At 47.3% G+C, this 26250-nt stretch overlaps 1 protein-coding gene and 1 pseudogene across 2 annotated transcripts in view; one reads left to right on the top strand and one right to left on the bottom strand.

Moving 5' to 3' along the window:
• The window catches only part of LOC309567444 (proton channel OTOP2-like), a gene marked incomplete at its 5' end in the record, with an annotated part of 144535 nt that overhangs the window by 85468 nt on the left and 32817 nt on the right, over window positions 1-26250 (bottom strand). The gene's annotated exons all lie outside the window — the stretch shown is intronic.
• On the top strand, window positions 12362-13134 carry LOC309566925 (deleted in azoospermia-like-B; annotated as a pseudogene). The gene has a single exon. The product of its transcript is annotated as a deleted in azoospermia-like-B (transcript).

The raw sequence follows: 26250 nt of genomic DNA, 5'->3' as shown, positions 1-26250 counted from the left end.
AGTGTGTACTAGGGAAAGTTCTGTCCTCCTCTGGGAGCTGGGGGGGGGGTGGGGCAAACTGATGATGTAATTTGATATTAGGACCAGACAGACCCAGCATCCAATAACTAGAGGGGAGCATGGAGATGTTCAGGATGTCTCCGTCCTATCTTAGGCTTTGCAGTGATCACAGAGAAGATCTTTCAGCTGCTTTTGTCACTGTCTGCTGCTCCTAAAAGATCATTACTGCAAATCCTGGGAGATCAGCTAGGAGAGCATTTCTTGGTGTGCACTCAGCTCAGGCTGCAGGACACACATTATAACTACACAGATAAGAGAGAGAGAGATAAGGCAGAGTGAGGATCTACAGTGCCCTGAATGAGGGAGAATCACTCCTATGTCATTGAGGCAGAGAACTGTGGAAGCTCCCAATGCGCCCTCCCCCTCCCTACATATTAACCACTCTACAACCGCTCACAGTAATATTACTGCGGCAGAGTGGTTCGTTATCGTCCAGTCACGTAGTATTAACGTCGTTGGACACTCCCCCTTCTGGGCGGCGCTTGCGCGCCGCCGGAGGCTCGCTCCCGCTGTTTTCATTCACAGCAGGAGTCGGGCCAGGGGAGGAGCAGCGGCGATCGCCGCTGCTCTTACCCGATCGTCGGGGATCGAGTCTGGAGATCCGCCCGCTGTGTGTAAACACAGCGGGCGGATCTCCATAGTGACAGGGAGTGACAGATCGGACTGTTCAGCATAGCTGGACATCCGATCTGTCCATGACTCACACAGTCACCTCCCCCCACACACGTCAGTAAGCACCAGGCATACATTAACCCCTCCCTCTCCAATAAAATTAACCCCTTCCCTGCCAGTGTCATTTTTACAGTAACAGTGCATATATATAGCACTGATTACTGCAGTAATGTCACTGGTACCCCCAAAAGTGTCAAAAATGTCAGTCAAGGGTCCGATCTGTCCGCCGCAATGTCGCAGTCCCGCAAAAAAAAATCGCAGATCACCGCCATTACGCGTTAAAAAAAAACACCAAAAATGACAGAAATCTTTCCCTTTGTTAGTAAACGCAATAACTTTTGCGCAAACCAATCAAAATACGCTTATTGCGATTTTTTTTACCAAACATAGGTAGCAGAAAACAAATTGGCCAAAATTTTTTAAAAAAATTGATTTTTACATCTTTTTTGGGGGGAATTTCATATAAAAAAATGTGAAAAATATTGTTATTTTTTCAAAATTTACGGTCTTTTTTTGTTTATAGCGCAAAAAGTAAAAATCGCACAGGTGATCAAATACCACCAAAAGAAAGCTCTGTTTGTGGGAAAAAAAGGACGTCAATTTCGTTTGGGTACGGCGTCGCACGACCGCGCAATTGTCAGTTGAAGTCGCACAGCGCCGAATCGCAAAAAGTGGCCTGGACGGAAGACAGCAAAATCCTCCGGTGGTAAAGTGGTTAAGACACCGTCCAAGGTGTCTCTTCACTGCCCACCTCTCCTCCCATCCCTGCTGCCTATATAGGAAGGTATCAGGGGGTGGGACTGATTGTAACTACTGTATGTGTACCCACAGCGTGTATAATAAACCTGACTTATACACTGTTGAGTGTCCACATACAGCAGTTACAATCAGTCCATCCCCCTGCTACCTTCCTCCCCAGCAATGTAACGTCCGCTGTTTGTCTGTGCATGGGCTGTCTGACAAAGGGGGCGGGTCTGCATATCAGTTCCGCCCATCCCCGACATCAGAGCTACAATTTGACAGCTCTACTCTCTCTCCTTGCAGCTGCCTGGCTTCCCACCAATCACTGGATAGATTTTTGCACAGTGCTGAGGTATGTAGCCTGAGTTTCTAGCCAGCTCCAGGTCTTGGGACTCGGGGCTGATCATTCTAAAGTAGCAATACAAGACCCGGGGCTTTACAGGGGAACACTCGGGGCTATAGCCCTGGTCAGCCCCCCCCCTGCCGACGCCACTGTCTGGTAGTGTGCTGCACTGGGATCGTGGACACCCTGGTCCTACTGTGCGCTAAGTGGGCCCTGATATCAGCTCTTACACCCTGGGCCCATAGTGGGGGGTGCTTGGCTTTCCTGTATGAGGTGCTCCCAGTCAGGGGACACTGTGTGACCACCTACTACCTTACCGAGAAGATGCATCCTGGCCAGTTGCGAAAATCATTGCAGAGACCCCATAATCGGTAGATTGACATCCGGGCCCTCTAGACCTCGAGAAGGAGGAGGACAGTACCCACCAGGGCTCCCCCAAGAATCACGGGGTCAAAGGCTCCCTCAGAAGAGGAGTCTGTGATGCCACCCCCTACAACAGCTACATGCAGCAGAGGCCAGCAGTTCTCCGATACCATCTAATGAGCAGCTGTCTGTTTTGCCACCTATGGAGCTGCCACAGTCGGTGGTGGCCTACGTGCCTTCAGCCTCTGGGTAGAAGCTCACAGAGTGACCTGTGGCTTTATGAAATGCCCCTAAAGGTACTGTCACAGCAGAGAAACCAGGAAGATCAATGGCTCTTTCTGCATTACCTGCATCATTAGCACCAGTGCCCGCCACCGTATCACCTAAAAGGGGGCACTATCACAAGGTCCCCAATCCATGGGGGACCTGGCACCCTCCCTACATAGAGTTGGAGAAGGAAGAGAAAGTAGAGGAGACTCAGCAGTGCCCCAGAGAACCCCTGAAGCCCACCTTCCTACTTACCCCCAGGACAGGGGCTGTCAAGACTCCAGTGCTGAATGATTAGAGATATGAGGGAGCTCTATGGACTTGAGTTCCCCTATATTCCAGAGACTCTATTTCATCCCTTGGAGGCACAAAGGCAGTGGTGGCGTGAGACTGCTGTCTGGGACCATCTTAGGATACCGAAGCAATGGTAGGAGCTTGTAGATGAGAAGACACAGAGTTCCACAGGATCTATTGAGATTGGAACTATGGAGGCCCCATTTATGTGGATAAGGTGGTGCTGGCTCATTCCAACTCTGAGGACATTCATTATTATGTTGTCCAGCAGGTCCTGGAGTGAAGGAGGGAGTGGAGGGAGTTCCCGGACTCCAAATATTATACCTGAATTGTTTTAAGTGGTATTTAATGTCCTTTTTTGCTTCATACTATTTATATGCATTGTTTCTATTGAGATACTGTCAGTTGAGCTTGTTGCCCGTTTTATATTTGTATTAGGTAACCTTGAACTATCTATTAAGTTAGTGCCAGGCATTTGGGACTTTAATGCATCAACCTTGTTTATTTATTTGTAACATTTAAGTCTGCTCCAGGTATATGGACATTTATACCTTGTTATGTGCATTTTGTTTATGTTGCACTTTGCTACTGTATTGTTGCTTAAGGTTGTGCAATCCATCTCCCGTATGTGGGTTCACCTCATGGCACAAGGACGTCCCACAATCAAATGGGAGGGGGGAGTTTAGGCAGGTGCAATTAGCTACTTTGCCACTAGGTGGCTCTGCACCAGAATAGTGTCTGATACAGCAGGTAGTGTTTGATCCCTTTTAGGTAGGGTCCCTCTCACAGTGATGTCGAGCATAGGTCAACACCCACATACAAGCTAGGTGGGAAGGAGCACACAGTCTATTTGGGGCTTGGATGTTGTAGCCAGCACATGTAGGTCCTGGACAGTGCAGGAGGATGGGAGGTGTGGACCTGTATGCAGGAGGAGCTAGTCTATGGCTGTGAATTTTGTGTGGATGCCTATGGCAAGGAGCAAGGCACAAGATGGTGGAGGATTTGGCCTTGGCAGGAGGGACAGTGTTCTAGCAGGGTTGGAGTGGGAGGGGGGGGGTACAAAGGCCCTCTTACAAGTACCCCAATCTACTTTTTTGGGTTGATATCAGTAAAAAAAAAATATTTTCACGTGGCTTGACTGGCAGAAGCCCTAAAGTCCTATAATTCGTTTTTGGTCATTGCTTATGCACTCTAATCCTCCTCCTGACCTGGATTCTACCAGAACCTTTGAAAACTGGAACTGCATCCTATTCCTCATCAAAATAACAGCTGGTGATTCTAATATAAAGGTCCTTACTTGGGGACTTTATGTCATGCATTGACAATGCACTGCCCTGTCTCCTGTAATTTCCTGCCTCTATGTCACCCTGTCACATGCCCTCCCAAAGGAAAGGTTAAGTTGCTGTGCAGATGCATATTGCTCAGGCACATTACACTGATGTCACCGTTACAAAAGCTCTGTAAAAAAATAATTGCAGTCGGCAAAAATTAGGAAATATACCCCCTGAAAATAACACACATACACACATGCCGCCTGCATATACACTATGTTGCCAAAAGTATTGGGACGCCTGCCTTTAAATGCACATGAACTTTTATGACATCCCAGTATTAGTCCGTGGGGTTCAATATTGAGTTGGCCCAGCCTTTGCAGCTATAACAGCTTCAACTCTTCTGGGAAGGTTTAGGAGTGTGTGTTTGGGAATGTTTGACCATTCTTCCAGAAGCGCATTTTTGAGGTCAGGCACTGATGTTGGACAAAAAGGCTTGGCTCACAGTCACCACTTTAATTCTTCTCAAAAGTGTACTATTGGGTTGAGGACAGGACTTTGTGCAGGCCAGTCAAGTTCCTCCACCCCAAACTCACTCATCCACACTATACTGCCAAAAGAATTGGGCCACCCGTCTAAATCATTTGGTGGAGGGAGGATTGTGGTGTGGGTTTGTTTTTCAGGGGTGGGGCTTGGTCCCAGTGAAGGGAACTCTTAAGGCGTCAGCATTCAAAGACATTTTTGGCAATTTCATGCTCCCAACTTTGTGGGAACAGTTTGGGGATGGCCCTTTCTTGTACCAACATGACTGTGTACAAAGCAAGGTTCATAAAGACATGGATGAGCGACTTTGGGGTAGAGGAACTTGACCTCAACCCAACAGAACACCTTTGGGATGAATTAGACCAGATACTGCGATCCGGGCCTTCTTGCCCAACATCAGTGCCTGACCTCACAAATGAGCTTCTGGAAAGAATTGTCAAACATTCCCTCCTAAACCTTGTGGACAGCCTTCTCGGAACAGTTAAAGCTGTTATAGCTGCAAAGGGTGGGCCAACTCAATATTGAACCCTATGGACTAAGAGTGGGATGTCATTAAAGTTCATGTGCGTGTAAAGGCAGGCGTCCCAATACTTTTAGCAATAAAGTGTAGACAAGCTGTAAAGAGTTTGCCAAAGATCTGCAGATGTAACAAGGGATAAAACCCCCACTCCCCTATTCTCTAGGACAGGGCTTCCCAAACTTTTTTGGACCGAGACCCAGTTCTGAATACAGTTATTTCTCTTACGTCCTCCAACAGTCGCCGCCCCTTCCCAAGTCTTCACCAATGGGTATTGACCTTTGCTCCGCAGGAGTAGCTAGGCAACAAGATTTGTTAATAACAAAAGCTTTTAGCATAGACACACCCCTAGGGGCTGTCCCCTTAGTCAATACCTCCCTGCACCAGCATTCCCAACTCAGTTTGATCTTGCCTAGCTTAGGAGTAGCTGGCTTTCCTGTGCTGGGGCTTCAGTCTCAGCCTTCTACCCTTTTTTGATTTTATTTCAAGCATTTTTCTTTTCTTTACTAGCTGTTATTTTGTCAGCTTTACTTTAGGGATCTTCGGATGAAGAATCATCATGCGGAGCTGGGTCTCGGACTGGCCGCCCTGGATCCCAGGGCTGAGGGCCAGATGGATCCCCAGCCTGCCATCGAGCGTTCAGCTACGGTTCGCCCTGGCGCTATGAACGACCCATCCCTGTTCGCTGCAGGGATGCTGCCTGTGAGGTGGCTACCTCACTGGACGCCATTCTGCGGTCTTGTGCTGCGGTCCACTGCGTCCTGGCTGCGGCACTCCCTGTCATCCTGATAGCGGTTTGTCACTTGAGAAGGCTCCCCACGCCATCCGGTACGGTAAGCACCTTCTATGTGGGGACCATCTGTGTGGGTGTCAGTCTGTGGCTGTGTGTACCCTCATGTCTGTGTGCTATGCGGGCTCCCTGTCAGATCCCTGTATGGATGCATGCCTTTGGGGCTGCTAGGAGTGAGCGGCGACCGCTATTGCGGCCCGCCATTTCCTTTTTGCAGTACTTGCTATGGATGGCCCTGTCCTGTACAGCGCTGTGTTTTGGCGCCGATTGCCGCGCTCGCTCGAGCACATGTCGGCGCCATTTTCTTGTAGCCTCGATCCCTCAGCCTGAGCGGCCATTTTTGCGGAGCCTTCATAGGCTATATAAGTCAGCCGGTTATTGCATCACTTCCTCTTTCTCTGGGACAGCGATCGGTGGCAGCAGCCTGTTTGTGCTCTCTCCAGGTTTTTTCCTTCTTTGTCCTGTCATTCCTTGCTCAGTGTTCTCTATCCCTGTGGGATCGGTGCATGCAGTAGTGTTCGGTGGGCTGCGCTCGCCGTGGTGTTAAAGGGACAGTACCCTTTTTTGCTTTTATTACTTTGGGCATGGATTCTCAGGATAGCAAGTTTCCCCCCGCCCTGGTGGGGGATCAGGGGGCTGCTGCACCCCCCAAAGGGGCTGATCTGGCCACTGTAGTGGCATCCTTAGTGTCTCAGGTGCAGATGCTGATGGCTGAACGATCCGCAAAAAGGGCCAGGGAATCCATTTCCTCTGATTCAGAGGGCGATGTGGCTGCTGGGGCTGGCGTGCCCTTCTCAGGGTCTCGCTCATCTCTGGACCTCGTGGGGTCTGAGGGGGAGGCGGAGGTTGAAGGGGTTGATACTTCTCCCCCTGGCTCGCCTGAAGAGCTTGCACTCATGGATGAGCTGATCGCCTCCATTAAGGATACTTTGCACTTGGAGGATGGGCCCGCTCCTCCTACTAGGGTGTCCTCCTTTGGGACGCAAAGGACCCGCAAACCTGCCCTGCTGAATTTCACCATACGGTTAATGAGCAGTGGCACAATTTAAAGAAGCCCTTTACAGTGCCGAATAAGTTTAAACTGCTTTATCCATTCGTACCATCCACCGACGAGCGTTGGTGTGTGGCGCCCTTAGGTGGATCACGCGGTAGCCGTTTTAAACAAAGCTACTGCGATTCCTTCTGAGGATACCCCGGTTTTCCGGGACCCTACGGACAGGAGATTGGAGTCTCTTGCCCGTCATGCCTACATGGTTGCTGATTCTATGCTAAAACCTATTTTTGCTTCGGTTATGGCGGCCCAGGCGGTTGCCGATTGGACGAAGGTGCTCAGGCGCACCCTGGTGGCTGCTTCGGCTCCGCCTACCACATTGGCCATGGTGGATCAAATCCATCAAGGCGTCATGTACTTGTGTGATGCGGACTTGAATTTGGCTCCTTTGGCTGCACGCCTGTCTGGCATGGCGGTGCTCAACCGTCGCCTGATATGGCTGAAGAATTGGTCTGTGGACCAATCTTCTCGCAAGACGTTGGCGGATTTTCCCTATGTGGGATCTCGCCTCTTTGGCGAGGCTTTGGATACTCTGATTAAGGGTGTTACTGGGGGCAAGAGTACTCTCTTACCCCAGAATCCCAAGCACAAGTCTTTCCGTGGCAAACGGAACCCCTCGTTTAGGCCCTCCCGGGGTCCTTTCGTGCCTTTCGGTCACAATCCAAGGGCAAGCCCATCAAGGGCCAGGGCTCCCAGAAGAAGCCGTGGGCGGGTAAGCAAAAATCCGGCCAGTCCGGTTCCACTACCCACGCTAGTTCCGCCTGAAGGGACGCCCTCACCCGTTTCTGGGGTGGGGGGACGTCTGCGCGGTTTCCTCCAACCTTGGCTGATCCGCATTCAGGACAGATGGGTTCAGGAAATCGTTCGATCTGGTTACAAGATCGAATTTCTCTCTCGGCCGGCGGGCAGATTTTTTCCCTCAAATCTTCAGCTGTCTCCGGAGCGGTTGCGGTATCTGCACCTGGCGGTGCGGGACCTGCGGAACCAAGGAGTGGTGGTCCCGGTGCCTCATCGGGACAGGTTTCGGGGGTTTTACTCCAATCTGTTCACTGTGCCCAGAAAGGAGGGCAAGGTGCGTCCGATTCTGGATTTGAAAGCTCTAAACCGCTTTGTGCGGGTGCGCAAGTTCCGCATGGAATCCCTGCGCTCAGTGGTGGCTGCCCTGAGTCCGGGGGAGTTCATGGCCTCCATCGATCTGAAGGATGCGTACCTACACATCTCCATCTTCGAGGGTCATCAACGGTACCTTTGATTCGCCATTGCGGAGGAACACTACCAATTCGTGGCGCTACCTTTCGGTCTTGCTTCGGCTCCACGGGTTTTTACCAAGGTGCTGGCGCCGGTCCTGGCCCTGTTGCGGGCACAGGGTATTGCGGTCTTGGGGTATCTGGACGATCTCCTCATACGGTCAACTGCCAGCCAGAGCCTGATGGCCGACCTGTCCACCACGGTGCAGACGCTGCAAGAGTTCGGTTGGACCATAAACTTTCCGAAGTCGACTTTGTGTCCTTCGGTTCGCCTTCCCTATTTAGGGATGGTGCTGGACTCTGTACAGGCGAAGGTTTTCCTTCCGGAGGACAAACTTCGGACGCTTCAGGACGAGGTCGGGGCCCTCAGGGCCAACCACAGCTCGTCCCTCCGGACATGCATGAGATGTCTGGGGTTGATGGTCTCAGCCTTCGAGGCGATCCCCTTTGCCCAGTTTCACACGCGGGGTCTCCAGGCGGAGATTCTGGCGAAGTGGGACGGGCGTCCGCAGTCCTTGGATCTGCGGATCTCGTTGAGCCACCGCACTAGACAGAGTCTTCTGTGGTGGCTCCAGTCCCCGGCAGTGTCGGGTGGCAAGTCTTTTCGTCCATTGCTGTGGACGGTGGTCACCACGGATGCCAGCCTGACGGGCTGGGGTGGTGTCCTGGGCAATCTGTCCGCCCAGGGGACATGGTCAGAGGAGGAGTCCTCCCTTCCGATCAACATTCTGGAATTGCGAGCGATAAAGCTTTGCCTTCTGCAATGGTCGGAACGGCTTCAGGGCCGTCCGGTTCGGGTTCAGACGGACAATGCCACCGCGGTGGCCTACATCAACCATCAAGGGGGCACCAGGAGTGCCCAAGCGGCTCGAGAAGTGGCCGACATTCTGTCTTGGGCCGAGACGCACGTCCCGGCGATAACGGCAGTTCACATTCCGGGGGTGGAGAACTGGCAGGCGGATTATCTGAGTCGCCAAACCCTGGACCAGGGAGAATGGTCCCTTCACCCGGATGTCGTCCAGATGTTGTGCGCGAAGTGGGGTTCCCCAGATGTGGACCTGTTCGCGTCTCGTCTAAACAACAAGGTGGAAAGGTTCGTGGCAAGGATGCGCGATCCTCTGGCGGACGCCTCAGACGTGTTAGTGGCGCCCTGGCATCAGTATTGTCTGATGTATGCCTTTCCACCGATTCAGCTGCTGTCCAGGCTCCTTCGCAGGTTAGCCTCGGAACCGCTCACGGTGATTCTGGTGGCACCGGACTGGCCTCGCCGGTCTTGGTACGCAGACCTCGTAAATCTGGCAGTCAACGCTCCGTGGCGTCTGCCGCTTCGAGAAGACCTCCTGTCTCAAGGCTGGCTTTAACGGCCTGGCTGTTGAAAGCCAGGTCCTGAAGGACAGAGGTCTCTCCCCTGGGGTCATTCCTACTTTGATTAAGGCTAGGAAAGCCTCTTCAGGAAAGATTTACTACCGTACTTGGAAAGCATACTTTGCCTGGTGTGAGTCCAGGGGGTTTTCCCCTCGCTCGTACTCGGTGTCCAGAGTGTTGGCTTTCCTCCAAACTGGAGTGGACCAGCGTTTGGCGTTGGCCACGATTAAAGGCCAGATTTCTGCTCTGGCCGTCCTTTTTCAGCGCCCTGTGGCGTCAAACTCGTTGATCCGCACTTTTGTTCAAGGGGTGCGCCATTTGGCCCCTCCGCGGAGGGAGCCTTTGCCTCCATGGGACTTGAACCTGGTTCTGTCCACGTTGCAACATGCTCCTTTTGAAAAGATCAGGGAGATCTCATTGCCTCTGTTGTCCAAAAAGGTGGTCTTTTTGGTGGCGATCACTTCGGCTCGCAGGGTGTCGGAGCTGGCGGCTTTGTCTTGCAGCTCTCCCTACTTGGTGATCCACAAGGATAAGGTGGTCCTGCGACCTATCCCGTCCTTTCTGCCGAAAGTGATCTCAGATTTTCACCTTAATGAGGAAATTGTCTTGCCTTCGCTCTGCGCGAAGCCAAAGCATCCTAAGGAGGTTGCCTTACATTCATTGGATGTTGTCCGGGCGATCAGGGTTTACCTGTCGTCCACTAAGCGATTTCGCAAGGAGGATTCCCTCTTTGTCCTTCCTGAGGGACCTCAGAAGGGCATGGCGGCGTCGGCTGCGACTATCGCCAAATGGATTAGACAAACCATTTTACAGGCCTATGCCTTGAAGGGGAAGGTCCCTCCCTTCCCTGTGAAAGCGCACTCTACCAGGTCTTTGAGTACATCTTGGGCTTTCCGGCATCAGGCTTCTGTGGCCCAGGTGTGTAAGGCGGCGACTTGGTCGTCCGTTCACACCTTCTCAAAGTTCTATAAGGTGGATGTTCAGGCATCGGCTGATGCCTCCTTTGGCCGTAAAGTTCTCAGTGCGGCAGTGCCTTAGGGACCCCTGTTTTTTGGGTCTTTGGCTGTTGGGGTGTTTTACCCCAGGGTTACTTGTTTTTTTCCTGGGTTGTTGCTCCTGTTGAGCACGTTTTCCTGTTGCCCAGTTGGTTCTCTTACTGTGTGTAAGGTTCCTTTCTCTGATGTGGGTACTGCGTTGCTTTTCTGCGGCTGTGTCTCCCACCCCTCAGGTCTACACTGCTTTGGGACATCCCATTGGTGAAGACTTGGGAAGGGGCGGCGACTGTCGGAGGACGTAAGAGAAAACGGAATTTTTGTAAAATCTTACCGTAAAATTCCTTTCTCTGAGTCCTCCGACAGTCGCCGCCCCCCGCCCCTCTTTTGGGGTTTTTGTGTACTCTTACTGCTATGCTACCAAACTGAGTTGGGAATGCTGGTGCAGGGAGGTATTGACTAAGGGGACAGCCCCTAGGGGTGTGTCTATGCTAAAAGCTTTTATTATTAACAAATCTTGTTGCCTAGCTACTCCTGCGGAGCAAAGGTCAATACCCATTGGTGAAGACTTGGGAAGGGGCGGCGACTGTCGGAGGACTCGGAGAAAGGAATTTTACGGTAAGATTTTACAAAAATTCCGTTTTTTCGGGACCCACTTGCTTGTAATTGAATATTGTAAAGCGCTACAGAATTTGTTGGCGCTATATAAATGCAAATAATAATAATGCATACTTTAAAGGGAGGGGGATGTTAAATAAAAAATATCAATTTACTACTTTTTAATTTTATTATTGAATACACTTAATTAATATATAAATAAATATAAGGCTACATGGCACTTGTTTGCCCTCTCCAGGGCCCAGCACACCTCACCCAGAGTCTCCATGATGAGGAGCTCTATGCTGGTCTTGGTGCCCTGGCTCTTCTCCTTCAGATCCTCTACTGGGGTCACAGAAACTGCCATGAACTCCTGACACAGCCGGGCCACCTGGTCCTCCTATGACACCAAGGCTGCCGTTTCTGCCCACTATAGCTGAGAGAATCCCGCCGCCAGTCTAGCCACCACTGCTGCCACCAGCAGGACCGAGGAGCTGGCTCTGCACCCCATGAACATATCCTACCTGCTGCATAACAACCCACATACGTACTCACTGATGCAAGTATCCTCCTCACGGGAAATGCAGACCAACCTCCATAAACTGCATGGGCGGGGTCCTCAATCCATCGTGATTTGACTGCTCTGGCTCTCTGTAATTTGCGTGGGCTCACACAGCATTATTTAAGCGGGCCCGCTCTCAGTGATTTCTAACTCATTGTGACCCACTCAAACGCAGCTCGCGACCCACCAGTGGGTCCCGATCCACAGTTTGGGAACTCCTGCTCTAGGAGACTGTATTTTGCTATTGTAGCTGGGTACTCCTCAGAGAAATGGATGCAGCACTGGGACTCCCGTGTGTGTGTGTACAGTTACAGGCTTCTTTTCTAACCCCCCCTGCACTGTATCATAGTGGACTGCACTTCTAAGCCCACTCTCCTCCCACCTCCCCCCAACCCTGCCACTGTGAGCAGTGACAGAGTGACTGTGCCGTTATTGGAGAGTAATAAGAGTGATACAAAATGGCGCACAAGTACATAAATGCTGACTATATGGTATAATAAAAGCAGAGAAAAATCTAGTCTAATAGTGTCCATAAAGGTTAACACACTAGTTGCAGCTTGTCGGAGACTGAAATAATCTCTGTAGATATACAGTATAAATGAGCACAGAGAAGTTGTTCCCTCGTTCTCTCTTCAGTTGTTATTGGTTTAGTAGAAGTTGTGACGATGTCGGATACATGAAGTCCCATGAAAGATCAGCCATCCGGTTATGTGCTTCCTGAGGGGAAAATTGCACCCAATACTGTTTTTGCTGGGGACATTGACATCCGGATTGATCAGCATGAAATTAAAGACTTTTTTTCCACGTTTGGTTGAGTAAAAGAGGTGAAAATAATCACTGATCGCGCTGGTGTCTCCAAGGGATATGGTTTTGTCTCCTTTTATGACAACTACATTAAGAAGATTGTAGATTCTCAGATCAGCTTTCATGGCAAGAGACTAAAGCTTGGACCAGCTATAAGAAAGCAAAGTACATGTGCGCACATTCAACCAAGAACTGTGGTGCTTAACACCCAAGTGCCACAATATCAGAGCATGTGGAACACCCCTGTCACTGATTTATATGTTCAGCCTACTCCCATGTTTAGCCCTATGGCATCTTATATTCAGGTTTGTCCTTACCAAGCTCACCAGTCATGTTGCAGCAAATACCCTTTGCATACCAGCAGCCAGGATATTTCCAGGTGGCTCCACAGTGGTCTGGTGGAGATCGGAGAAGCTATGTATTACCTCAGGCTTTAACTTGGAATTATACAGGAAATGGCTTTGAGACAGCCTGTGGTGAAGTGCTGCAGGCAGACAATACAATTCCAGAGCAAAATGCCTTAGATTCAACAAGTCCCCAAAAGAAAATTAACCGAAGCATGCAAACTGCTGTATCCTATCTGTTTTCTGGCGATGGAAGGTTCCACAAGCCTTTCTTTCAAGACGATTTCATGAAGGAAAGAAGAGTACATTAGTTTAAAATAAGAGCCATGTTTAGGTCCACCATGGAGAAACCTGGATTGTAAAACTGCACCTAACACTAATGGGGGGGGGGGAAGGGGGTATGCCTGTCTTAAGGCCCCCCTTTTCCTTATGGGATCATGGCAGTTAGAAGATTTTCAAGGCTCCCCTGTTGTTATTAATAAGCAAACAACAGGTGAGTTGTGGATAGGTTGTTATAGGTCAGATGACTGGTAAAATTCTGGAATGTTTGGATATTTCACAGGATAGGTCAGTTAGGATCAGATGACCTCCAGAATGTTCTGGAATTCCTGGAGGATCCCTATAGATAGGACCAGCTCGTTGGGTATGGGGCCAGTCAGCTGAAGAAAATCGTCAGCAGAACTTCCCCCTTCCCCTGTTGCGGCTTTTTTATGTGGTAGGGTCCCCCTGTTAACAAAAGATTGAGAGGGGACAATTTTTTAAGTATGGTATTCATTTCATAGTTTATTTGGCTCGAGTCTTAAGCCCCGTACACACGCACAGATTGTTGGCCAACTGATCGGCCAACTTTTGTCCAGTGTTGTTTGTTGGTTGAAATGTGCTCTAGACTTGCACTGGACTTTTGTTGGCCAACAAAAACCAACTTCAGAAGTGATGTCATGTTCTGGTTGACTTTCCGTGTGTTTTTTCTTCTCTGAGCATGCCCAGTCTTGCTCATCTGATTTTTGTCTGCCGAAATCTGTACTGATTGAGGAACAATCGGCCGTTCTTTGTTGGCCAACAAAAATTTTATAGCATGCACACCAGATTTTTTTCGGCCGAAAATTCGCAGTTGGTTGTCGGAAGCATCATACTAACAAGCCTACAATCGGCAGATCGGACGTTGGCCAACAATTTACGGCCAACAATCTGTGCGTGTGTACGGGGCTTTAGTGGCTGAGCTGTTATTTATGGTTTTAATATATGTAATTTTATTTTAATTGCTATTTTAATATATCCTTCTGTATTTATACGAATAATAAAAGCCGCGGCAAAAATATTTATCCAATAAATATGTTAAATTGATGAATTTCATTGTATCTGTTTTATTTATGTCCAGGCATTACTGCCTAGGATCCCATTATGCTCACAATGTAGCACTTGTAGTTTACCTCCTAAGAAGATCAGACCGTACCATCCAGCTCAAGTTTTGGTTCATGAGGGGGTATGTAACGGCTACCCAGGTGGTGAGAGGGTATCAGCCGTTGGGGACGTCCTTTTTCCCGGCAAGTCCCTGTGTAGTAATGGAGTAGTATAATCCCAACCATAAGATCCAAGAGGAGAGTCAGGTGTTGAACGATCGGGTAATAATACAGTAAAATCCCCCTCCAGGAACGAGACGCGGCTACGTTTTGAAGGGTCAAGAAAAAAACTGTTTATTGAAACAAGAATACAGGCTTTTATACACCTGGGGAGTATATCAGACACTACTTAAATAATGGCCCGACATCCACCCAGACAAATAGGTAAGGTCATTACCACACTTAACAAAAGCTGCCTCAGCCCAAATCAACCTAATGTAGACAAAAGTGCATCGTTAATCAGCAGACATTCCGTCTCTAGGCTGGCCATACCTTGGCTTCATGGAATGTCCATATAAGGAGTCACTTCCTGGGGCTCACAGTGCAAAGAGAGATATGATAGCAGGGAGTGTAAATAACGGAAATCCTTCACACACATGAACCAGGTAAGCACAAATATTCTCTGTCAAAGGTAAGGTTCTGTTACAGGGTACATTTTTAGAGGTTTATTATGAATCAGAGCATCAGCAACTGGCAATGATACCAATTAAAAATAAGATAGCGAAGTGCGGTGATATACTGTAAAACACTCCTCCTCTCAAAGGTTTCTGAGTTTTGTTAGATATAAGCTTTGTTTAACTGTTGTGCATTGTTTTACACATTTGACATGATTTTAAGAAAAGAGCACATTTTAATCTTTCTAATTGTTGACAGTTTTTTTTGTCACTTTTCTCAAACATTTTCTGTTTTAAAAATATTCTTTGTGTTATCCCTGTTTTTGTTGCCATACTTTTTCACTCTTCATAGTGTGACGCTCATATCTTCACTCTTCATGTGCTTTGTCCCCAGAGGTTTTGCTTTATGCACTCACCTTATACCAGGGTTCGACAATCCCCAGGTCGCATTTGCGACTAGAATTAGCGACCTGGGGTGGAGCTGTCATCCACCGGCTCAGTGGGGATCGGCGGATCGATCCCCGCTGAGCAGAGCACGGTCCGCAACGGAATGCGGACTATGTGAAAGGGGCCTTACTTTAAAAATTGCATTTTGTAATCTCCTTGCAATGTGTTGATCTTTTGTTTTGCATTAAAATCCCTTATTCACAATAAATCTTTTATGGAAAAAAATAAAATAAATTATTATTTTTCATCATCTCCCTGCCCTGCCATGCCACACAGCCGATGGCCCCTTTCACACTGGCTTTCTGATCAGGTCCGCCTGTCAGTTTTTCAGGCGGACCTGATCGGACCCTTCAGTCTCTATGGAGTGGCAAGCCGCCGCCATCCGATCCTGTCCGCCAAAAACACACGGATGGTGGTTCTATTTACCATCCGTCCAGTGAATCGGATTGGATGGCATCGGATGGAAACAGACGGTCCGTTTCCATCTGATTGCCCCATAGAGGAGAATGGGCTGTGTCTGCATAGCAGAGCGGACAGGACTTGTCATCTGCCTGCTCAGCGGGGATCAGCAGAGAGATCCCCACTGAGCATGCGGATTCTGCTTAGCGTAGGCACCCGTGTGAAAGGGGCCTAAGGTGGCATATGTTACTCTTGGCCCCAACCTTGCTGCACTGTTTAAATTTAAGATCGGTTATTTTCGTCATTGAAAAAAAAAAAAAAAACTGGCTCCTAACTTTTTTAGCTGGCTCCTAGATTCCAAACAAATTTGTCAAGCCCTGCCCTATACCAATCACTTGTATATTGTCCCTACAAATGTTATATTTTTGACAATTTGGATTCTAAGGAATGGTTCCAATATTTTAATCAAGCTGGTCTGAATCTGTTGAATTTTATGTTAACTAAAAAGAGACAAAAGCTATTAAGGATGGATGAGGAGATTAATAGCATTAAAGAGAAACTGGCCAGCTATAAAAATAAAGAGCAATATATTAAGAAATCAGATCTTCTAAAGAAACATCTAGAGAAGGAAGATTCTAATCAAAAGGTTAAAAAGAGGAAGAAATTCCTCAGGGACATACATGATTATAAACTCGCCAAGGTGTTTAAATGGCAGATTAATGCTGCCGCTAGGGAGGGCTTAGGCACTGAGGCAGCTACAGTGACTGAACCACGTATGGTTCCTCAGAGTGCTTCTCCTCATCTGAGCTATGTTGATGATGGTTTCTTCCCCTCTCCTCACCCTCCACCTCCCCCAAATGGTTGGACTCATCGTGGACGAGGTAGAGGACGTGGTAGGGGAGGTACAAATGTTATTTTTGCACCTATTTATACCACTCACTTGTATATTGTCTCAATAGTGGTTTTTATGCATCCCTTTGTACCTTTTACAAGTGTATGATCCCATAAGTTTAATTTTAGGTACTCATTTCACTCATGTATGACCCTATAAGTGTTACTTTAGGCACTCCTTTCACATTTTTTTCGGTTTGAGTGATGACTTGTTGGGAATGTGGGGAAAAGGGGAGCTGTTTCTAGCGCCCCTTTTCCTCGTGGGATGGCGGCAGGAGCAGGGCAGTTTCAAGGTCCCCTATTGACCTTGAACACGGTGAGGGGAGTGACGTCGCTATCTCTAAGGAAAAGGTTAGTTGACCTTTTTCATGGGGTTAAGTGACCTCCTTTCCCGCCCAAAAGTTTGCTCTATCTCTGGGGAGAATAGGTTATTTGACCTTTTTTATGAGGTCAAGCAACCCCTTCCCGCTCAAATTCCCACCTAAATGTCCCACCGGAATACTCCAGAACCCTGGTACAGGGGTATTTAAGGGGGTTCCTCAGCAGCTCGGGCTCAGTCACCTCAGAAACGGAGCTGTGGTGTTCTAGGAGTCTACATCATTGAGCAAACAGTGGTTTCTGACTCCAGAAGATGAGCTTGCTGAGGCGATTAATCGAGAGGACAGGAGAAGAAGGCGGCAAAGACTGGGTCAGGTGGTGTCTTGACTTACCTCTGACATTGGGTCAAGAAGCTCTGGTGGGAGCTGCAACAGCTGCGGTCTCTGTCATGGGGACCGCAGCCGAAGACAGAAACATGGCAGAAGAGGAGAGTGACTGGGACGGATGGATGCCGCAGCCGGAAATTGAAGAGGAGGAGCGGCTTGAAGACTATCCGCGCAGATGCGAAGAACACGTCAGGTCCGGGTCGGAAGAAGGGTCGGCTAAGAGATGACGCATTCCGTGCACCATAGGTATTCCCCCGCAACGTCACGCCGGGTCTCTGCTAAAGGCGCGGGCGGTCTTCTACGCTTAGGCGCCGGGAGAGCAGGGATCCGGCGGAAGGCACTACAGAAGGCGGAGCGAAGGCCAGGGGACTGTATCTCGGTCCCCAGGGCAACAGAGGATGACAGCAACCAAGCCAGCTCACGAAACTCTTCAGATCATCAGGCAATCCCCCCAGCAAGTACAGTGTCTCCTGCTCAGTTGGATGGATCCTCAGCGCAGCAGCCTGTTATAGGTGGTGAGTGCTCTTCTCTTGTAATGAATATTGACTTATCTGTGCTTCTTGAAACCTTTGTTAAAGATTATCAATCTATCTGTAAAAGTGATCTGGTTAAAATGCCTGTCATTTCTTCCACTAGCAGTTCAGCAGTTAATGTTTGGGCACCATCTAGTGACAATTTTGAAAACAGCACCCACAGTTTACAATTAACTAATGATACTAATAACCAGAAAAGATAGTCTGTGTAGGATCTGGGTGAGGGATCCTTAACACTGGGACTAAATTCTCAAAATAAAGGAAAAGGGGAAAAATTAAAGGCAAAGGATCCAGTGGGTATAGAAAAAGGGGAGAGAAGGAAGGAAAAAAGGGGGGAAAGAAAAACAAAGAAAAGAAAGGAAAGAAAAAGTGGGATAAGAAAAAGAAGAAAAGGAACAAAGGAAAGAAAAAGGGGGAAATAGGATAGGGAGAAAAAAGAGGGGAGAAGTACAAAGTATAAGAATAGCTAGAAAGATGAGAAAAGAGGGCTGGTGGGATTTTGACGGTACTGTAGGTCTAGAAAGTATATAACTTGTTTATAAAAAGTACATATTTATTTATTTTAGCAAGGTTAAAAGCGCAGAAGACATACAATGGTACATACAATTGGAATGTAAAAACATTATTGTATCCAATGTTGACATACAAGTAAAGGAACAGGCAGTAGATATAGACACATGAAACAATAACCGGTGGTCAGATGAGCACCTGGCATCTACCCAACATGTTTCGCGGACAAATGGGTCCGCTTCTTCAGGGGTTTGATACAAAATAGTGTTGTTTTTGCCTTTAAGATCCTGTGTAATAGAAGATATATATTAGAATACAGCATATAAATTGATTGATGCGTCTCAGAGCCACTACATGCACACCAGGGTCCCATGTCTATCAAACCCCATGCAGATGCGGGTCACCACCCAGTGAACGCCTCACCAACGGATGTGGAGGGGATATTGGCATGCAGAAGTTTGTGAAAGAAAAGTTGTTTAAAAAAAATATATAAAAAGAAAAGAAAGGAAAACCTTCTTACTATAAGCGTAAGTACCTGTATGTAGACAATAATGGATATAGTTGTCTGAGATGCTCAACAGAGTAGTGTAAGTTATATCACTCTCTGTAGAAATCAAGAGGTTCTAGATTAGTGCTCATAAATAACAGGCAGACCTTTGTGGTTAGAGGTAGGGGTTGAGCGATATGAAAATTAGACTTACCAAGCCTTAGACAGTATATCATCTGTCAGGCCGGACTGAATGGACACTTATAACCTGAGACGCTGTTTTGGGGTGCCGGGAGTCTTAATTCTGATTACAACAGTGCAATACTGGGGTAACTTGCTCAGCCAACAGAGAGAGGGAAAGGAGATAAGGGGGGGGGGGAGGGGGAAGAGAGGACGGGAGAGGAAAAACGGAAGGGGGGGAGATGTCTCCCTGGCGTCACCAGCAGCGTACGGTCTAGATGGATATACAGAGGAACAAAATCAGGGACGGATTTGTAAATGAAGTCCGTGTTAGAGTCACACATAGTAACTCAACACTCCTTACCTCTAGGTCGTCTGTTTGCATGGACAACGGCATCTGAAATGATGATGCCGATGTGCTGTTTTTAAGCCAACCCTCAACTCGGCGCGGTGACACACCTCCGGGCGGAAGTGACGTCAGCATGCCGAGTCAGGTCCCTAACGGCGTAGTCCGGGTGACGGAGCATGCGCCGTGCTGTGCACCAAACAGCCGCGATAGCGGCAGTGTACAGCCACCAGACCAGATATGAATGAGTGATATAACTTACACTACTCTGTTGAGCATCTCAGACAACTATATCCATTATTGTCTACATACAGGTACTTACGCTTATAGTAAGAAGGTTTTCCTTTCTTTTCTTTTTATATATTTTTTTTAAACAACTTTTCTTTCACAAACTTCTGCATGCCAATATCCCCTCCACATCCGTTGGTGAGGCGTTCACTGGGTGGTGACCCGCATCTGCATGGGGTTAGATAGACATGGGACCCTGGTGTGCATGTAGTGGCTCTGAGACGCATCAATCAATTTATATGCTGTATTCTAATATATATCTTCTATTACACAGGATCTTAAAGGCAAAAACAACACTATTTTGTATCAAACCCCTGAAGAAGCGGACCCATTTGTCCGCGAAACATGTTGGGTAGATGCCAGGTGCTCATCTGACCACCGGTTATTGTTTCATGTGTCTATATCTACTGCCTGTTCCTTTACTTGTATGTCAACATTGGATACAATAATGTTTTTACATTCCAATTGTATGTACCATTGTATGTCTTCTGCGCTTTTAACCTTGCTAAAATAAATAAATATGTATTTTTTTATAAACAAGTTATATACTTTCTAGACACTACAGTACCGTCAAAATCCCACCAGCCCTCTTTTCTCATCTTTCTAGCTATTCTTATACTTTGTACTTCTCCCCTCTTTTTTCTCCCTATCCTATTTCCCCTTTTTCTCTCCTTTGTTCCTTTTCTTCTTTTTCTTATCCCACTTTTTCTTTCCTTTCTTTTCTTTGTTTTTTTTCCCCCCTTTTTTCCTTCCTTCTCTCCCCTTTTTCTATACCCACTGGATCCTTTGCCTTTAATTTTTCCCTTTTCCTTTTTTTTGAGAATTTAGTCCCAGTGTTAATGATCCCTCACCCAGATCCTACACAGACTATCTTTTCTGGTTATTAGTATCATTGGGATGTTGGTACATTTTACAAACTTACAACAAACACCAATTTTGGTAACTAATGATAATGTTAAATCTTTTAATTTAGCAAAAGCTCAGAATTTACCGGAAATATGTCTTAAAGAATCTTTAACGTGTGAATTGTTTCCTTTAGGTTCATCTGTCAGAGACACTAAAGGAAAACATTTGGCAAGAGGCATTTGTTGATATTTTATCACTCTTGCCATCTGCCAAAGAATTTGTGTATAAAACAAAAAAGAAAGAGGAGGATGAGAGAAGGTCCATTACTAAATCCTTTAATAATTGGTTACAAGCATTTTTTATTTTTTCTGGGGTTATGTGTAAAACATTTCCTGGAAAAAAGTGTAGGTCTGTTTCAGCATTTAAAGGGGAGGGGCAAGGACGGACGGAGCGCTTTGCCGAGGTACTGGTGAGACTGTCAGGCTGATTTTACACAGAAGGAAGGACACAGCTGCGGCATCTCCCACTACACCACAACAGTATTCTTATGGTTGTCAAACCTTATCTTATATGGCGGTCTAAAGGTGCATGGATGCCCCATTACATGTGAGTGCATTACCTTATGTTTTTATATGAATTAAAGGTTTTAAAGGTATAAGCACTATTGTAAGTTTCTTTATTCACATGATACGTTGGCTGTTGGGTTGAGATTTGCTGACTTGATCTGTGATATTGGGATGGAACCACCCGGAAGTGTCATCTATAAGACCCCCCTGCATTTGAGCCTAACTGAATCAGTTTTAAGGTGAGCACCCACTCACAAGGGGGTGCACGGATAAGATTGAGCTGTGACACGTTGGTCACTCACTTTGTTTGGGAAACACCAGCCACATCCAGGTGGCTTGAGCACCTATTGAAGATTTTTTACCACTTTGCACTGATCATCACTAAAGACTTTTTTGGATTACTCATCATCATTTTATTTTACAAATTGCATGGATTGATATATATTCTAATCACTGGGACTTGTTGCAATATTTATTAAGCTTCGCACTTTTCACTTTTTTGTCTTCTAGCACTGTATTTTATTAATGCTATATTGTCATATATTTTTACACATCAATTTTTTACTTGTTGGTTGATATGTATATACACCTTTTTCCATATTTAATATTTTATTTCATTTTTAATACGTATTTTCACAGATTTTTATTTGTGCAACACTATTATAATATTTATTTGTTCTTTGCAGGTGAGGTGTTTCCGGCATTTAAAATCTGATATAGGTAGGATGCTTGCAGGAATCTTTGTTTGTTTCAGCATTTAGATACTGTTTTAGAGGCTTATAAAAATTTTGGGGGTTCTGCTTGGTTCAAATATGACGTAGCATTTCGGTTCACACCACTCTAAAATGGGGTACTAAAGATGTTGGCCTATGGTTGGATCTTTTTCTCCCACAAAGATCTTTTACCCCAGAAAAACGTTTAATACACAACAGCCATATAATGTCTCACCCAATTTTTAAAAAGGGATCTGTTTTTTGTCCCTCTACCAGTCGCGGCAGTGTTGTTTTGAACAGGGTGATCGTAATGGTCGGCTGCTGGCTCAGCTCTCCCATCATGATACCCCTCTGACTTTGGTACCTGAGCTTACATCTTCCACGGGAGGGGCCATCACTTCTCCTGACGAAATTTTGTCAGAATTCTGTGCCTTCTACTCACATCTATATACCACCACTCTACCATCAGGCCTTCTTCCGGAGGATCTGTACCCCCTTCTGGATCTGATTGCTCTGGGATGGCTGTCCGATCATGAGAGATCCGGTCTGGTCCTGCCGATCACCTGACGAGGAGGTGAAGGCGGTAATCCGCTCTATCCCTAAAGGGAAGGCTCCTGGCCCGGATGGGCTGCAGATTGAAATTTTATCGGGCCCATTTAGGCCTCCTGGCCCCCTTGCTAGCCGCACTGTTTAACGATTGTTTGGCGGAGGGGGTTTCACCTCCTTCCATAGCGCAGGCGCACATAATCCTAATCCACAAATCTTCTAAAGACCCAAAATTGTGTGCCTCCTATCGGCCTATTGCCTTACTCAATAATGATCTAAAAATCCTCACTAAATTGCTGGCGGCCAGACTGCAACCTCTACTCTCCTCTGTTGTTGACCAGGACCAGACCGGCTTCATGGCCCACACATCCACCGATATCAATCTTCACAGGCTGTAAACTAATTTACAAGCGCAACACGCTAACTCTGGCTCCAGGGTTGTCGCCTCTCTCTACATCGAGAAGGCGTTTGACTCGGTGGAGTGGCTTTTCCTGTGGGAGACACTCTGCAGACTATTTACACCTCCCCCATGGCTGCCATTCGCTTTGGAGGTAGATTGTCACCTATGTTCACCTTGTCTCGGGGTACGCGGCAGGGCTGTCCTCTCTCTCCGGCCCTTTTTGCCATCGCCATGGAGCCACTGGCGGAGGCCCTATGGGTCTCTCTGCATATTAAGGGCTTGCGGGTGGCTTGGCTGGAGGAGAGGGTGGCCCTGTACGTGGACGACCTCCTGTTATATCTAAACGATGCTGGCCCGTCCCTAGAGGGCGCCCTCCGGATCCTTAATGCTTTTTCAGAGGTGACGGGTCTCAGGGTTAATTGGTCCAAATCACAGTTGCTGGCAATAGATCCAGGGATGTTTCCCTTCAGTGGGTGGATAGCTTCACCTACCTCGGGGTGCGGGTGTCGCGGGACCCCTCTGACTTTATTGCCTTGAATCTAGATCCGGTTGTCACGGTGCTTAGGGCCAAGCTGAAGGCGTGGGAGAATCTCCCACTTTCCCTGCTAGGCAGAGTCAATCTGATCAAAATGAAACTCCTTCCCAAACTTACATACTTGTTTCGTCATTCACATCAGTGGATCCCAAAATCCTTTTTCTCTGCACTCAATAAGCTTTTTTTCTGGCTTCTTATGGGGTCCCCGCCCTCCTAGATACAAGCTTTCCACCCTCATGCGCCCCCTTTCTCAGGGGGGGTTGGCTTTCCCTGACTGCCACAAGTATTTTTTGGCTTCGCAATTGTTTATGGCTGTCTGGTGGTTGGCCCCAGAGGCCTCTAATTCCGCTGTGGTGGTGGAGGCCACGGTGTTGGGGTCGATGGAGGCATTATCCCTCCTCCTGTTTAGGGGGCCTCGAGCTCCCTATGACTTGACTACCTCCATGAAGACGACACTCCGGGTGTGGCGCCAGGGCTGCTCTTGGAGGCATACCCGAACACCGCGTCCTACCCGAGTACCCCCCTGTGGATTAATCCCTCCCTGCCCCATCTGTATCGTTTACCCGACCCTGTACACTGGGCCAAATACCCATATCAAGAAGGTCTTGGACCTCACGTCAGACCTGACCCTTCCGTCTTTCACACACCTAGTTGCTGAACGTAATATCCCGCCCTCGCATTTCTTCCACTACCTGCAGTTGTCCCACGCCTTCAGAGCCCAGTTTCCTCCTAATGTTTCACAGCTGGTACAGCCGGATCTGGAGCGGGTCCTGCGATATGACTGCTCTAGTCGGGCGGTCTCGGCGCTACACAGGCATCTCCTCCGCGTCTCCTCTCCGGAGCTCTCGGGCCTACACTCTCTTTGGGCCCGGGATGTGCCGGATCTGGACTCGGTGGACTGGCTGCATATCTTGGATTCCCCCTTCAAAATTTTGTTCTCCATGCAAGACCGCTTAATTCAATATAAAATTGTGCACAGGGCGTATCTCACTCCTCACCGATTGCACAAAATTTATCCTGCTCAATCTCCGGAGTGCTGGCGCTGCGGGCAAGCTCCGGGGGATTTCTTCCATATTTTTTGGACGTGCCCGAAGCTTGCCGCTTATTGGTCCCGGATATTTGAGGTGTCCTCTGCTCTCTTACAAATAACCATGGACCTCCCCCCCCGGTTTGGTCTCTTGGGGCTTTTGGATGAGTTGGTGCCCAGGGTGGCGGACCGTACCCTCCTGGGCCTACTGCTATTTTATGCCCGAAAGAATATTGCCCTTCACTGGCGCCAGCAGGCTCCCCCCACGCTTCTGCAGTGGAGGGACCTGGTGGACAAGGTCATACCCCTGTATCGAGATACATACTTCCACAGAGGCTTCCCCAAAAAACATGATCGAGTTTGGACGAGATGGTTGGAGGGCTCCTCAGCTGTCTTGCTTGCATGATTGTTGTGGTCGGTGGGACCCCAGCCTGCCGCCCTGCTCACCTGGGTTGAGTTATCTCTATTTTGTCTCTACTGTTGCTTCTATTTCTTGTGTGAGGGCCTAATGTGCTCATCTTGTGCCTTCCCATTTGCCCTGTGGGCGACAGCGTTTCGATTGTTTCTCATGTGCCTTGTACACCAAATCTTTTGCACCACCCTTGTTGTTGTGATTGTGTTATTGTTCTTGTGTTTTAATATACCAATAAAAAAAAAAAAAATTTAAAAAAAAAAAAGGGATCTGTTTTAACTACAACGATTCACAATGTAAATGGCCGGGTTCCTGCAGATACAGACATAAACGTGCCTTTTGTGCAGGAGCCCACCCGGTTTCAAAATGTTTTAAACATATGTCAACAATTAGTCAGCAGCCAGGGGGTATTTCAAAAGGATATAACCCCATTGAGGTGGCAAGAAATGCTCCTGTGGCTCAGAATTTGTCCAGACAAAATGAAGGCTCAGCTCCTAATTGAAGGTTTCAGAGATGGTTTTGTTTTGCCAAAATTTAAAGGCCAAGGTTGTACTTTGGTAAATAATTTAAAATCCGTTGATAATTTGCAGGAGTTAGTAGCTTCAAAAATGAAAAAGAAGTCAAAGATGGGAGGTTCACAGGTCCTTTCCAACACCCACCTTTTATTGCTTTTGGAATCTTTAGGTGTAGTGCAAAAGAAAGAACCTAATACTTATAGATTAATTCATCATCTCTCATATCCCAAAGGTGGTTCGCTTAATTACGAAATAGATGAAAATTTGGCATCAGTGAGATATGCAACGTTTGAGGATGCTTTGATCAAACTTAGATGTTTGGGTAAAGGGGTCCTGTTGGCAAAAACTGACATAAAATCTGAATTTCGTCTTTTACCGATCCATCCAGATTGTTTTAATTCTATGAGTTTTTTCTTCTCAGGTCAATTTTATTTTGATAAATGTTTACACATGGGGCTGTTCCCTGTCCTGTTTTTTATTTTGAATGCTTCTCTTCCTTTCTGGAATGGGTACTAATTTATGAAACAGGTTCTCATTTTGTTGTCCATTATTTGGATATTTTTTTGTTTATGGGATCAGCTGGATCTCTTGATTGTTTTCAATTATTAAACACTTTTTTCAATATTTGCAAAAGATTTGGAATTCCGTTGGTGCATGAGAAAATGGCTTGGCCTTTCACTTGTGTAGATTTTTTAGGTATTACTTTAGATAATGTCCAAATGGAATTCAGGTTATCAGAAGAAAAAAAATGAAAAGCTAAGAAGATTACTGCTGCTGATCATCCGCAAGCAAAAGGTTTGTTTAAAAGAGATTCAATCGCTATTAGGCCTCCTGGCTTTTGCAACAAGGGTGATGCCCATAGGTCAGATATTTACTAGAAGACTTTATCTAGCAATTTCTGGCCTGAAATCCCCCTCGGCTCATGTGAGGATTTTTCATGATATGAGGGAGGATTTACTACTAGTTTGGTTACAATTTATTTTTCATTTTAATGGTAGGGCTGTATGGCAAGAAGATTTTATTTTAGACAAAAACTTTTTTCTCTTTACCGACACAGCTGGTTCTTAG

The sequence above is a fragment of the Pelophylax lessonae genome (assembly GCF_965119305.1).
Source record: "Pelophylax lessonae genome assembly, chromosome: 11".
NCBI classification, from domain to species: Eukaryota; Metazoa; Chordata; class Amphibia; order Anura; family Ranidae; genus Pelophylax; species Pelophylax lessonae.
This window is presented reverse-complemented; position numbering and strand designations above follow the sequence as displayed.